Consider the following 12,000-nt stretch of genomic DNA (forward strand, 5'->3'; position numbering starts at 1 on the left):
AATAAACTCTACCAATACCGCCAAAAAGAGTCATCAAATGTCTAGCCAGGATTATGGAAGAAGCTTGTTGATGGCTACCAAAAATCATTTGGACGAGCTGGTTAAATGGAACATTTAACTAAATATTGGTAGGGGTATATGTATACTTTTGACACACTGCGTATTAGAGAAAAGCCAAGACAATTTCAAACTTGTTCATCCAATTCTTGCTTTTTTATTTGCTAAAAGTTTTTGCTGTACAACTATATAACCTTTAAAAAAGAGCAGTTGAAAGACATCCTGAAAAGGCCAAAATTACCATGATATCCATGCCCATGATGAGTATATGTAAACTTTTGACCACAACTGTATATATTCTTTTTACTCGTTTGCTGTTGAAATACTCATGAGTTGAATTCTAAGAACACTGACACAGAAAAACACAGCTTTTTCCATGCAATGTCCTATTATTATATAACCAGCAGGTGTTAAATGTTACTTTGCATTCTGCTACCATTGGCAAGATCAAAAGAACAACACCAAAACAATGTTTGATGTTCCAGCTATTGTTGGAGGCAACTATTGGGGTTCTAGTTTAGTTTGAGCTTTCTTTATAAAAAATGATTGGATTTGTTACTTTTCAGTTTAGTTTTTTTTCCTTTAGTGCCCTCAGCTCCCTTCTTATCAACTTATTCGCTCTATGAATTCTTTTGCTCAGTGCACTTTATACATTTGGTTTGGAAAACTTTGAAACACAAAAATAACAATTTTAACATAGAAGGCAAAGGCAGAAAAGTGAATCTCCTTTTTATTTCCACGTGCAATAATTTTGCAAAGATTATTCCCTTAAAAAGCACCTGGGATTTAGTATAGCTGCTAACTTTACAATATTAACTTGTCAAACTTGAATGCACAATGATGTGAAAGACAAAGTACCTGTCAAAGTATTTATTATCAATACAAAAGAGCTAAGAAGTTTTAAAAAAGTAAAATAAGTCTAAAGTTATTTGACAGGTTGTAAATGAGACATTGACATTTGCAGTGTGGAGTCTATACCCGATCAAACCCCCAGCTTCTCTAACCAGCAGTCTGTCATATAGGACATGATTACCATTTTACTGTATGACCGCTAAGGGTGGACTGTGTGACAGAGAGAACAGCTAATTGTGTGTTGTCGGGATGATGGGAGGTGACAGTGGGTAAGGTGCTGCTTTTGAGAATGGGAAGGGTGAGTGAAAGTGAACAGAGTGTCAACAATAAGAGCTGCGCGTCTTTAACTGTCGTCCTCTATGGCAGCAAGCATCAATCACAGGTAATTTATAGCCACCCTTGTCCAAGACCCTCCCTCTTTTCTCTCTTGTTGGGTGTGTTTGTAAACACTAAACAAAAAAATGGTAGTGGATAGCTCACGGCTCCCCTCATCTGCACTGCGAGGCTATTTCTCCACTCCCTCTGTGTCTCTCTCCATTTATTCAAATTCACCCCACAGATGCATGGCTGGTCCTCTCTATCAATCTTTCAGTCCCAATTTCCCATTTCTCTTGCATCGTTCATGCTCTTTTTATCCCTGCTTTTTTCTTCTTTATCCCTGCCTCCCCACCCCTTTTCCCCTTCTGCAAGCCCTCCGTCAAGAGCTGTGAAATGTTTTTTGATAGGTAATTAAGTGGCAGCCATAATAGGTATCCATATGGAAGCCCTGTGGTTAAGAGAAAGAGAGTGACGGTGGACCAGAGGGACTGGAACACTATAGCTTACGGTGCTGGCAGCACAATGGTGGTTGGAGTTTATCAGTCACCTGAGACCGGTAAGCATTGCAGGCCAATCTTCCCAGACCTAGATTACTTTCTGAGTTAGCAAAGTCAGTCTGGCAGTACAAATGGGAGCAGTATTCAAAAATAGGAATGTGCATTCGGATCATTCGGATAAAGAACTCATTTGTAAATGAAGAGGCTCCTTCCTTAATGAGTTATCCACCATTCGAAAAATTTGACGCCTACTCTTGTAAAAATGATTGCGGGTATAAAGAGGAAATCTCATTTTAGAATATTGTATAAGTAATTAGCTATTTGCTAATGACCCCTTATTATGCTTAAAATCTTAAACAGCACTTCTTTCCTTATAGGGCAATTATTTAATTCTACACAATCATGTGATAATTAGTGTGAGTCATATTTTCTATATTATCAATTTGAAATGAAGCTCTTCAACTGCTACATGAGCAATTTGAGTGGAAATAGCTCACAAGGCCTGAAATACACAAGGATACCAAGCCAAGGATAGATCTGGCTCCCATTAAAGTGCAGACAGTGACTATGATCAATACAGTAAACCACTGGTCCACTTATTGAAGTTCTTTAAGCAGCCAGTGGAAAGAGCACGGGTGAGCATAACAACAGAGCCTGTAAGACCACTTCTACCTGTGAATGTGCAAATTATATTGACAGGCACCTAGGAAATGTGAGCCTTCAGCAATGGCCATATCACTGGCAATCCCAATGCTAATACCGTATCAGTGAGGCCCCATTTAAAAATCAATAAGCTCCAAGCCTTCTCAAAGTCTATTGTCAGTCTCGTTTATCGCACATTCTGCGTGTGTGTGCCTGCAGAGCTGTAGGTGTGAAGTTGAAAAGCTAACGCTATTCCCCTGCGCGGGAGGCAGGATGAGAGAGGAAGGTGAGCCTGTAAGCCAGCTGAGGGAGGGTTGATGGAAGACTTCAGGGAACACGGGGGAAGAAAAGGGAGGAAATGGGCAGGTGAGCTAATTAAAGCAAGATTTGTTGATGTGATGAGAGCGCGGCCTCCCAGCTGCTGGTTACCAATGAATAGAATGGAATACTACAGAATAGGATAGAATAGCCCTTTATTGTCACCGTACATGTACAATGAAATTGTGGGTGCTCTGAGCCAGCTGTGCCAAAATAAAATATAAATAGTAGACAGCGGGAATAAACAGCAAACAGGAGAAATATATACAATCAAGAGGGACATATACAAAAATAAGAGAAAGGCACACGTTAGAGAACAAGTTGCAAAGTGCCCCACCCATTACCCCAAGAAGGCGCCAGCCCAGATGCTGGCTCCAGGTGGTAATGGTAAGCACGGGAGCTTCGTTGTTCTTCTGAAAATAAATGTGAAATGTGTGTTAAATTACAATCCTACAGGGAAGAATGGATGGGACCATTTACTGTTATTGTCTTTTATTTACTGTGAAGATTTTGCCTAGTTGGTGTACACGCTGGTACAGCTCTTGGCTCTGTGCAACAACAACTGCAAATGCATGCAGTGGTAGAGATTGGTAGTCGTCTAATATGACAGGGTAGCACTTTAATGATTCATGCTTCTGGCTGTCAGACTGTCAGAACAGTGTTCCCTTGCAAAAGATGACTTCTCCAAATCCAATTAATGTTGTTATACTTCCCAAGGCTACTCAGGTGCACTGTTTTTCCTTACAGCAATGTTCCTCTGTAAGCACAGTGAAACCTGCTTTCAGATATGCGGGAGATTTACTACACGTGGGATTTTTGACAATTGCTTCCCGAAAAAAGTCCATGCATCATATTCACTAGGGTCCTATAATGTTATCAACAAGAAGACGAGACACGCTGCAGCCAGCGTTGCATTGTTTGGCCTCCACTACACTTATATATGCTTTATTGGAAAGAGAGCTTTATAGTCAATTATGATATATTGCCTTACTAGAAACTCCTGACCACACATTTCTGGACCTTTTTACGAGACAAAAAAAGTATTTGGAAACGCTATACACTGCACCATGGCCTTCTGAAAATCAAATAACAAATATTATCTCTTTAAATGGCATGCACAGAGAGGGCTGGGTGCTGTATATTACACCCAGAGAAAGCAAATATGGCTGTACTATTTTTTTCGGATTCCATAGTCACAGTGACTTCCCCCAATTCCACATACCAACAATCTTTTACACGCACTAACAAGCACTAATAGAAAACTTCCACTGTTTATTAACTGGTAATTGACTGGTGTTTGCGCTCCCTCCCCACTGCAACCCCACTGCCTAAGGCTACAGGCAGGATGGCCGCAGAGTAAATCGCCAGTCAACCTGAAATTGCTTACATCCAAAGCCTTGCTACAGGTAATGCACACTAAACAAACCACAAATATGAGAGATTTTTCAAAGTTTATGCTCAGATTATCAAGAAGGCAACCCTGACGCACGGGTATTTCTAAATAACACGATACTGACTTGGTTAACCACATTTTTTCCGTCTTAATCTGACCTTTTATGTCAGTGTAGCACTGACAAGCGTGTCTTCTATGGAGCGTGCTCTCTACATCTAAACGTGCTCTAAACTTGTTCAGAGCCTTGTCCCAGTTGAGTAAGTGATTTCTAACCTTGCACAAAAATTCCCTTGAAACTCCTAATATATTGGATCTGTTCTGTGCTTGAACTAAAGTACAAAAAACAAATACGAAAATTACATTTTAAAAAAGAAAGTAAATCAGTGAGTATAGGTAAAAATAATTTACAGTGAGGTATACACAACGCAGTCTGAACACACACACAAACAAAGAAGAAAAAAATGCTACCAAGAAATGAAAGACAGATGGTGAGAGCTGAAAGAAACAAAAGACAAGGTGACATTTAGCAAATGTTCAGTGAGAATTTTTGACCAGAGTAATGGAGGAGGGGGAGGACAACCAGAGACAAGATTTCAACTACACAAAGTGAAAGCATGTAACAACTATGCCTCAATGAGACACCTACGCTTTGTTTTTGTCTTTTTCAACAATTCAATTGTGCTGGTCAGCAGGTGGCACAATGGTCAAAATCCCATCAGTCCTTGGTCTGCTTTGCAGTTCTTTTTGACACTGACACGCATAAAAAAAATGAAACGATAATACAATCCAAAGGTTTGATTATCCCTTTATCTTTTTATCAATTTACAGAAGAATCCTTGTCTATTAATCTAATTCTAAATGATGTACTTTTGGGTTGTTGTCTAAGAAACTGAATTTTGAAAAAGAAACAAAAAAAAAGATCATGACTACATTTGGAATAAAGGAACTCTGACCTCTGTCAACCTGTAGTTTTAATACCTCCAAGATCACACTGGCACACTTGAGGACAGTTTGGGTAATGTATTTGAACTACTTAATACTAACAGAGTGATGAGACAGTCCAGTCTGTTAGTTTTATTATTGTTTTTCTAAGTAAGCAGAGGCTCCTTTTACACTACTAACTGCTGGGCTCATATTCAACAAGGCCATTCTGTGTGACAGGTACATATAGGGAAGAAGGGACATTGTTTTTGCACATTTTACCCAGAAACAGAGAAGAGCTGTGTAAATAAATTATTGGCACGGTGTAATGTTGTTATAGAAACAACTGAGATATTATTTTACTAATAGGGAAATCTATAAGTAAAAAAAAGTATATCATGAACATTTAATAACAATTGATGTTTTTTTTAATGGTGACAGCAAAATTGAACAAAGACCTGCAGAGTTGCATGGAGTAATCTCTGAGGTTAGAGAGAGGTTAACTAACATATTTATGTGCTTGCGATTCAATGATTCATTCTTCCTGCCATAAGAAAACTCGGGCTGAATCCCAAACATGGACATTACATCTTAGAACCTCTTCTCTATTCACTGGTAACTATTATATGCAAATCACAATTTGCTGTAACTAGTAAGCTTTAACTAATAATAACTTTTTTAAAACTTATTTTTTTCTATTTAAAAGGGAAAAGTAAATGGACGCTGAAACAGAGGTCATTCAGCTTCAGGTTACCTTATTTGTACCTGCAGGCAGATTTTGTAAAGGTCAAAGAGTTGGTAAGACAAAACATTTCCATTGCACATACATGTAGAGTATACCATATGCGCACAAAATTTCACAAACATAGTGCTTGTGGACAGTCACACTCTCAAGACATGACCATATGGCCACGGCAAAGTGTTGTTTGCTCATTATCACTCTTGCAATTTATCATAATCTGTAATGAACCTAATACAAAAGGACAACAGGATCAAAGCAGAAACTTGCTGTTAATGTTATGATTTCATGAGCTAGATGTCACCCTGTGATTTAAATTCCACTAGCATCAACAAGCAGAGATCAAAGGGCCAACCACCTGCTGTGCTTGCAGGCCTGCGTTACACTCAGAATATTCAAAGTCATTGGAAGACAATAAGATTAAACCATCTGCACAAGAAGGCTGAGTAGACAACCTGATTTTTAACTCTTGGTAGGTCTGTATCGGGCCTTTTAGAGGTGGTTAGGACTTGCTGCAAAACCATATGGCTATCAGCTTATTATTAAAACTGGCTCAGGACATTTCCTCCAATTTAATAACCACTGTCTGTACAGTAACGATTCCCTGTCTCCCCTGGCTATGCCACAGATCATATCAGCAATAAGTGGAATGAAGCTGGAGAGTGGTTTTGCATATCTCTGCTCAAAGCCACAGCCTGACATTGGTAGGACATTACAAACTCATATTCATGACTCGACTGAGATTTTATTCCTCGTGTCCTTCACCGCTCCTGGCTGAACGATTGCAACACGCTCAACAAATGTGATGCAAATTCGCTGTGTCGCTATGCCCCCTCTTCACAGATACACACACACGGATCCACACACCCACACCGCTGACTCCTGCGGCCATGGCAGTTCCAGCTCTGGATGAAAGCGGTTGTACTGCCCCTGCATTAATGGGTTCAAAAGAGGACTACGGGCTACTGTGTATTCAATCACTTCCTCCATCTTCCCTTCCCTTTTGCCAGAGACAGGAGATATCCGTACTGGGTCCAAACAAGCTTGGGATCTTTACTCACCTCAAACACAGAAACTGACACAACTGTGTGTCAACATGGGGTCCCAGATGAAACCCTGGGCATAAGACTGGACAGGGTTTTCTATAATCCTTAATATCAGATGGCAGGAAATGCAGAACAAAGGGAACCTTGGTGCCAGCTCAGTCCTAGCCATTTGGTGGCTGTAACACTTTTGCCAAGGAAGCTCTGCACATCAAGGAGTACCTCCCAAATTTGAGTGTGGCCCTTACAATCCTTGGACACTAAATCTATGGTGGCCTCTTTGGCATAACATAAAACAAACATAAATCTTTGGTTCTTAAACAGGACTTCAAGCACCATAGGTTAGGCCAGTTGTCTCAATTTTTCTTCTTCTTCTGTTACTTTTGATGAACATATAATTTTCTAACCATGATGTGATGATCTTAGATTGGTTAACCTTCTTTCATGACTGAACTGAACGGCAAATTCATGAGTTTCCACAGTAATTAAATGAATTCAACAAACATTCTGAAAAACTTGAAAGCTAAAAGTAATCCTGGTGTTTGCACCTTCATAAAGAGAGATCAGAATGCAAAGACAGCCTATCCTTAAAAAGCTTACCAGTGGCCAACAACAATAAATTAAGCAGCATTCAGAGCAGTAGCTCTGCATGTCTTAAAAATATGAAGCAGGAACACTAATTAGACTAACTAGAAAAGCAATATAAGAAGAGAAGCTATCACTGCAATAGACAGGCCTTGTTTAGCACAATAGGAACTCAAAGACAAGACGGCCTTCATCCCTTTCCTTTTGACTCAATGCAGCTTTTTCCTATCATCCTTTCCACATTGATGTATAATCACAGAGGAAAATGTGACCAAATTAGCACATTTAGCAGATCTGCAGGATTTCCCTTCTGGGTACATAATTTGTTCCTGCATGCTATCTTGACAAGTACAGAGCGAGCAGAAACCCAGGGCCCGAGAAGGAGAACTCCACTCTGAGGCATTGCTAGAGTGTCTATGATTCACTGTAATTAGTATGTTAGCTGTCACAGCAACGGATCAGGCCCTTTGCAAATGACCTCACTGTCAAGCAGGGGTGTGGCTGCTCTATTCACATTTATACAGACACTGCACTGCCCTCTTTTGGAAAGGAGATTGCTAGGAAGAAAGCAGAGGAAAGTGAACATTACAAAGCCTTTAACTAGTTTACAAAGACTATGCACAGCATGTGTAAATAATAAGAAAACTGAAAATGCATCCAGTGAAAGACTCTTGCTCCGCAGCACTAACTGTGACAGCAAGACTCAGCAGTTGCAAAACCACCTCAATCCATTCATTACACCATAAATTAAAAATTTCAAATCCTTTTCACTGTTCCTAGTTCCAGCTGTTTAGCAAATTAATTAAAAGCTTAGATACGCAGGCAGTAATGATGACATGATTATTTTAACATGCAGGTACTAAAAAAGCCTTTCAGAGTTTGCACTATTTATTTCAAAACACCGCTGTTTATTTCAGCAACTTTAATGCCTGCTCTGGCAGTCCAAGCTGTATCGCCCTGCTGGCCAATAAGGCAGGGAGAAAAGGTGGTTACTGTTAGTGAGCTTGGCAGCCATTTGCAATACAATACAATAACTACACAATACAATAACTCCACTCTGGTATTATGTTGTTAGTTAGGTCGTATATACAATACAAAAATGTTTCCCCCTGAAAGTCTGAAAGAGTACAAGGTCAGCATCACTTATTATAAAAATAATATGCTTTAGGCTTTAAACTCTTACCTTATCTTTCTTTTTGTTTTTTTAGTTTAGTACATTTTTTTCCACAGGTGCTTTTTAAATTGTAAAAAGTTCCCACTTTCATAGTCAGCTCCTGTTTGTAACCGTTGATATAGAATTTAAACTGATCGTGAGTGAGACACACAGCAGTCAATCCAATATTATACGAAGCACCTTCTAACTATTACATGACTTCAACAATCTCGGCTGCTGATGCTGCTGACCAACGGCAGGGTAGATCCAGATCTACAAAGAAAGCGTGACCTCTGGACACTCTGGTACATTAGCCAAAATGTTGGGAACTGTCACAACTCCCCAGAGTTGTTCTCGGCGAATGCCAAAGTTTGACTTCTGCCCTGACCTCAGAGAGAGGGCTCTTTGATCGGGAATGTCAAGCAGTCTGAAACTGCATGTTGTCAATGCCCCATGTATTTGTGACAGTGACAAGTTTGGTGTGTCTGGGGTTGGGTTTTGCTGTGCTGAGCCGCAGTGACCAGAAGGGCCAAGACGTATCAGCTCTGGCGACAGGTCTGCTGTGATCCAGCTTCACACAGAGAAATTAGACTGACACTTCCTCCTGCTTTGTTATATTCTGCATGCCAAACGCTCCTCTGCCCTCTCTGAACTCAGAAGATGAGCATGAACAGAAGTGCTCTGTTTTTGTGGTCAGGACAATGGTCCATGTTTACAAAGCTTCAGATAGTGGCTTAAAAATAGAGAAATTACAGCAATCAGTTACATCTACTAATCAGAGAATACAGTTTTTATACCAAATCCATTTTAAATACTAGCTTGCGGATTGAAACAAACACAAAAACAGTTTTAAAAAACAGAATGTGCTAGCATCTGTGCATTTAATGCTTAAGACAGCAATTATTCAAACATATAAGCAATAACTCCAATAACTCCGGTTATCCTGTGAAAACATCAGCATGATGCATAATTTGCAGTGAGCGTGTACTATAAGTCTTCAGAATCTAAAATGCAAACCTTGCAAACCAAAAAAAAAATCAGGAAGCTGCGCACATGAACATATTAGCCTTGTTTGGGGTTAAATCAAAAATGCAAAAGTGCAGTTATTGGTGTTAGATCTGAGCATCGCAGCAGCAAAAATTATGAAGAAAAAAAAAACAGCAACAGATCATAGCTTCTATTGACTTATTGAACATCATTATTAATATGACCCAATGTATGTTGAGTATCCTAAATTTCTAATGCTCCACTGTGCTCAGTGGACAAGTTAAAAGTCAGAAACAAACAAAAGAGTTTGTCTTTATTCACTATTTAGTTAAATATTCCAAATAACAGTTAGATGCAGAATAACAGTCTGAATTATTTTCCCCATCATTTACCCAACTCAGAATTCTATGATTGACTAATCAAGACTCAATTTATAAAGCCTCAGACTCACCTGATTTTGTTTTACAAAATTGCAATCATTGTAAAAATAGGGACACATGTTTCATTTCCATTCCAGCAATTATTAATAAATTGATGTAGAAACTTTCTTAAATGCAACCTGCTAGGCACGGATATGGCAATTTATAGAACTAGTATGAAATGTGCCTGTAAAACAGTATTGATGATCAGTGATTAATCAACTGAGGGATTAAATGAAGAGATTATTTACAGGAGAGCAGTGGCTTGAATTGAAATGGCACTGAAACTAATTAATCACTAAATGTTCATGAATGTGCCTTGAGAAACATTTTTTCCGAATATGATGTCGACCGAAAAATATTAAGATAATCTGTAAAGCGACCACAAACAATTTCTTCACCTTATACTCACCTGTAGCTGGGACAAGGTCTATTGTGAAGTATTTAAAGGTTACATAGTTTATAGCCACTTATAAGAATCATGCATAAATGAATTATTTTAATTCCTTTGTTTGCTTTCTATTGTTCATTCAGAATCTGAGAACTGCACTATGCATTGAAAAAACAAAGAAAAAAAAATATTAAAAGAGACTCATGTTTAGTTACGTGAAATCTAAACACACTTGTCAGATATTTGGACAGATGCTTCAAAGTTAATGTCAAGCCTTTAACAATATAAGCAAAGTGATCTTGATGACGATCGGGTCTGAGAGAGATCGATGTGTTCTCTCGAAACAGTCTCAAGCACTTGCGCATCCTGCTGTTTGTGTTTTTCTGTTTGCCAGAAGGATATTACTGCAGAGTTAGAAGGGGAGCCGCTACGCCTGGGTGGCTATGTGGATAGAACAAGCTTTTAATCCATGCTGGGGCATCTTTTCTCAACAAATCAGAGAGGTGGCTGAAGCTGCTACTTTGAAAGGTAGCAAATGACCTTCAAGAAAAACAGAGGGACAAGCATTGCGTAACTTGCCAATTTGATGACTTTACCTTTAAAAAATTAGAATAAAAAGAGTCTAGAGGGGGAAAAGGAAATAAATCATCAGAAATGTGTTGCTACAGGGGAAGGCCACCTTTTCACACTGTCGTCCTTTTTAATCCATATTTCATAACATCGTGTCTCAACTGTCCATGCACACACACAGAGAGCCTTCAAAGTGAACCCTTTCATTCATCTTTGGTGTAAGAGCTTTGAGTCATTATGTCTGTAAATCACTCATTCCCCAGACAATGCCATAAATGTAGCCATGAACACAGTGTATGCTGCTGCCAGGGGTGCCACTCAACCCGCTCATTTTCTGTACATGCAGTCACTTTCATGTGCCTAGCTGAATGTGCATTGCTGCTCTCTTATCACTCCATCAGCAGGAAAGATGGATGACACAGCAAGTGAGAGGGACATGCACAACATGGCCCAAAAGCACCAGCTAGTCCGGGAAACAAGCATTGACCTCAGCGACCAGAACGGTGCGTTTCAACAGATGGTAAAGACCGGAGCACCTATAATTAATAGTTTTCGAGGCTTAGTAGCAATCAATTCAAACGCGTTTGTTTGACTACAGCAAACATAAGTAAGTAAATAAATAATAATGGTGATGATCTGTGCGATCTATGTAAACTAGTGGAGTGTATTAGCAGTGAGATATGAGCAGGCTTTGCCGTTTTCTGAGCTGAGACACAGAAGCTAATCCTCTCAGAAATAGAGAAAGAAGGCTAACCCTGATGCAGTCCAAGCCCCTTCCAGTTTGTCATTCCGCACTTCAAAGCATACATGATGAAATCCCCCAAGGTATTATAAGAGCTCTGGCATAGCAGCCATCCTCAACCCCATCCTAGCCTAATGCCTCATAAATGGAGTCTAGAAACATGTCCCTTTACTATTTCGCAAGTCTTTGTAGTCTTGGATCGTAAAGAACCTTTTTAGAGCGGCAGAAGAAGAGGTGCTTTCCTACTGGAGAAGATATGAGGCATTTGTGAATCACTATTTGTCCCCTAACTGTAAAATACTGCAAATACAGAATGCACATATACCTCTTTGAAAATGGTTAGATCACGAAAGGAAGTAGGCATTGATCATCT

General features: G+C 39.4%; 1 protein-coding gene across 3 annotated transcripts in view; it reads right to left on the reverse strand.

Moving 5' to 3' along the window:
- The window catches only part of arhgef10la (Rho guanine nucleotide exchange factor (GEF) 10-like a), a 111,346-nt gene that overhangs the window by 23,947 nt on the left and 75,399 nt on the right, over nucleotides 1-12,000 (reverse strand). The window lies entirely within an intron of this gene.

This window comes from Pelmatolapia mariae, linkage group LG5 (assembly GCF_036321145.2).
Source record: "Pelmatolapia mariae isolate MD_Pm_ZW linkage group LG5, Pm_UMD_F_2, whole genome shotgun sequence".
Lineage (NCBI taxonomy): Eukaryota > Metazoa > Chordata > Actinopteri > Cichliformes > Cichlidae > Pelmatolapia > Pelmatolapia mariae.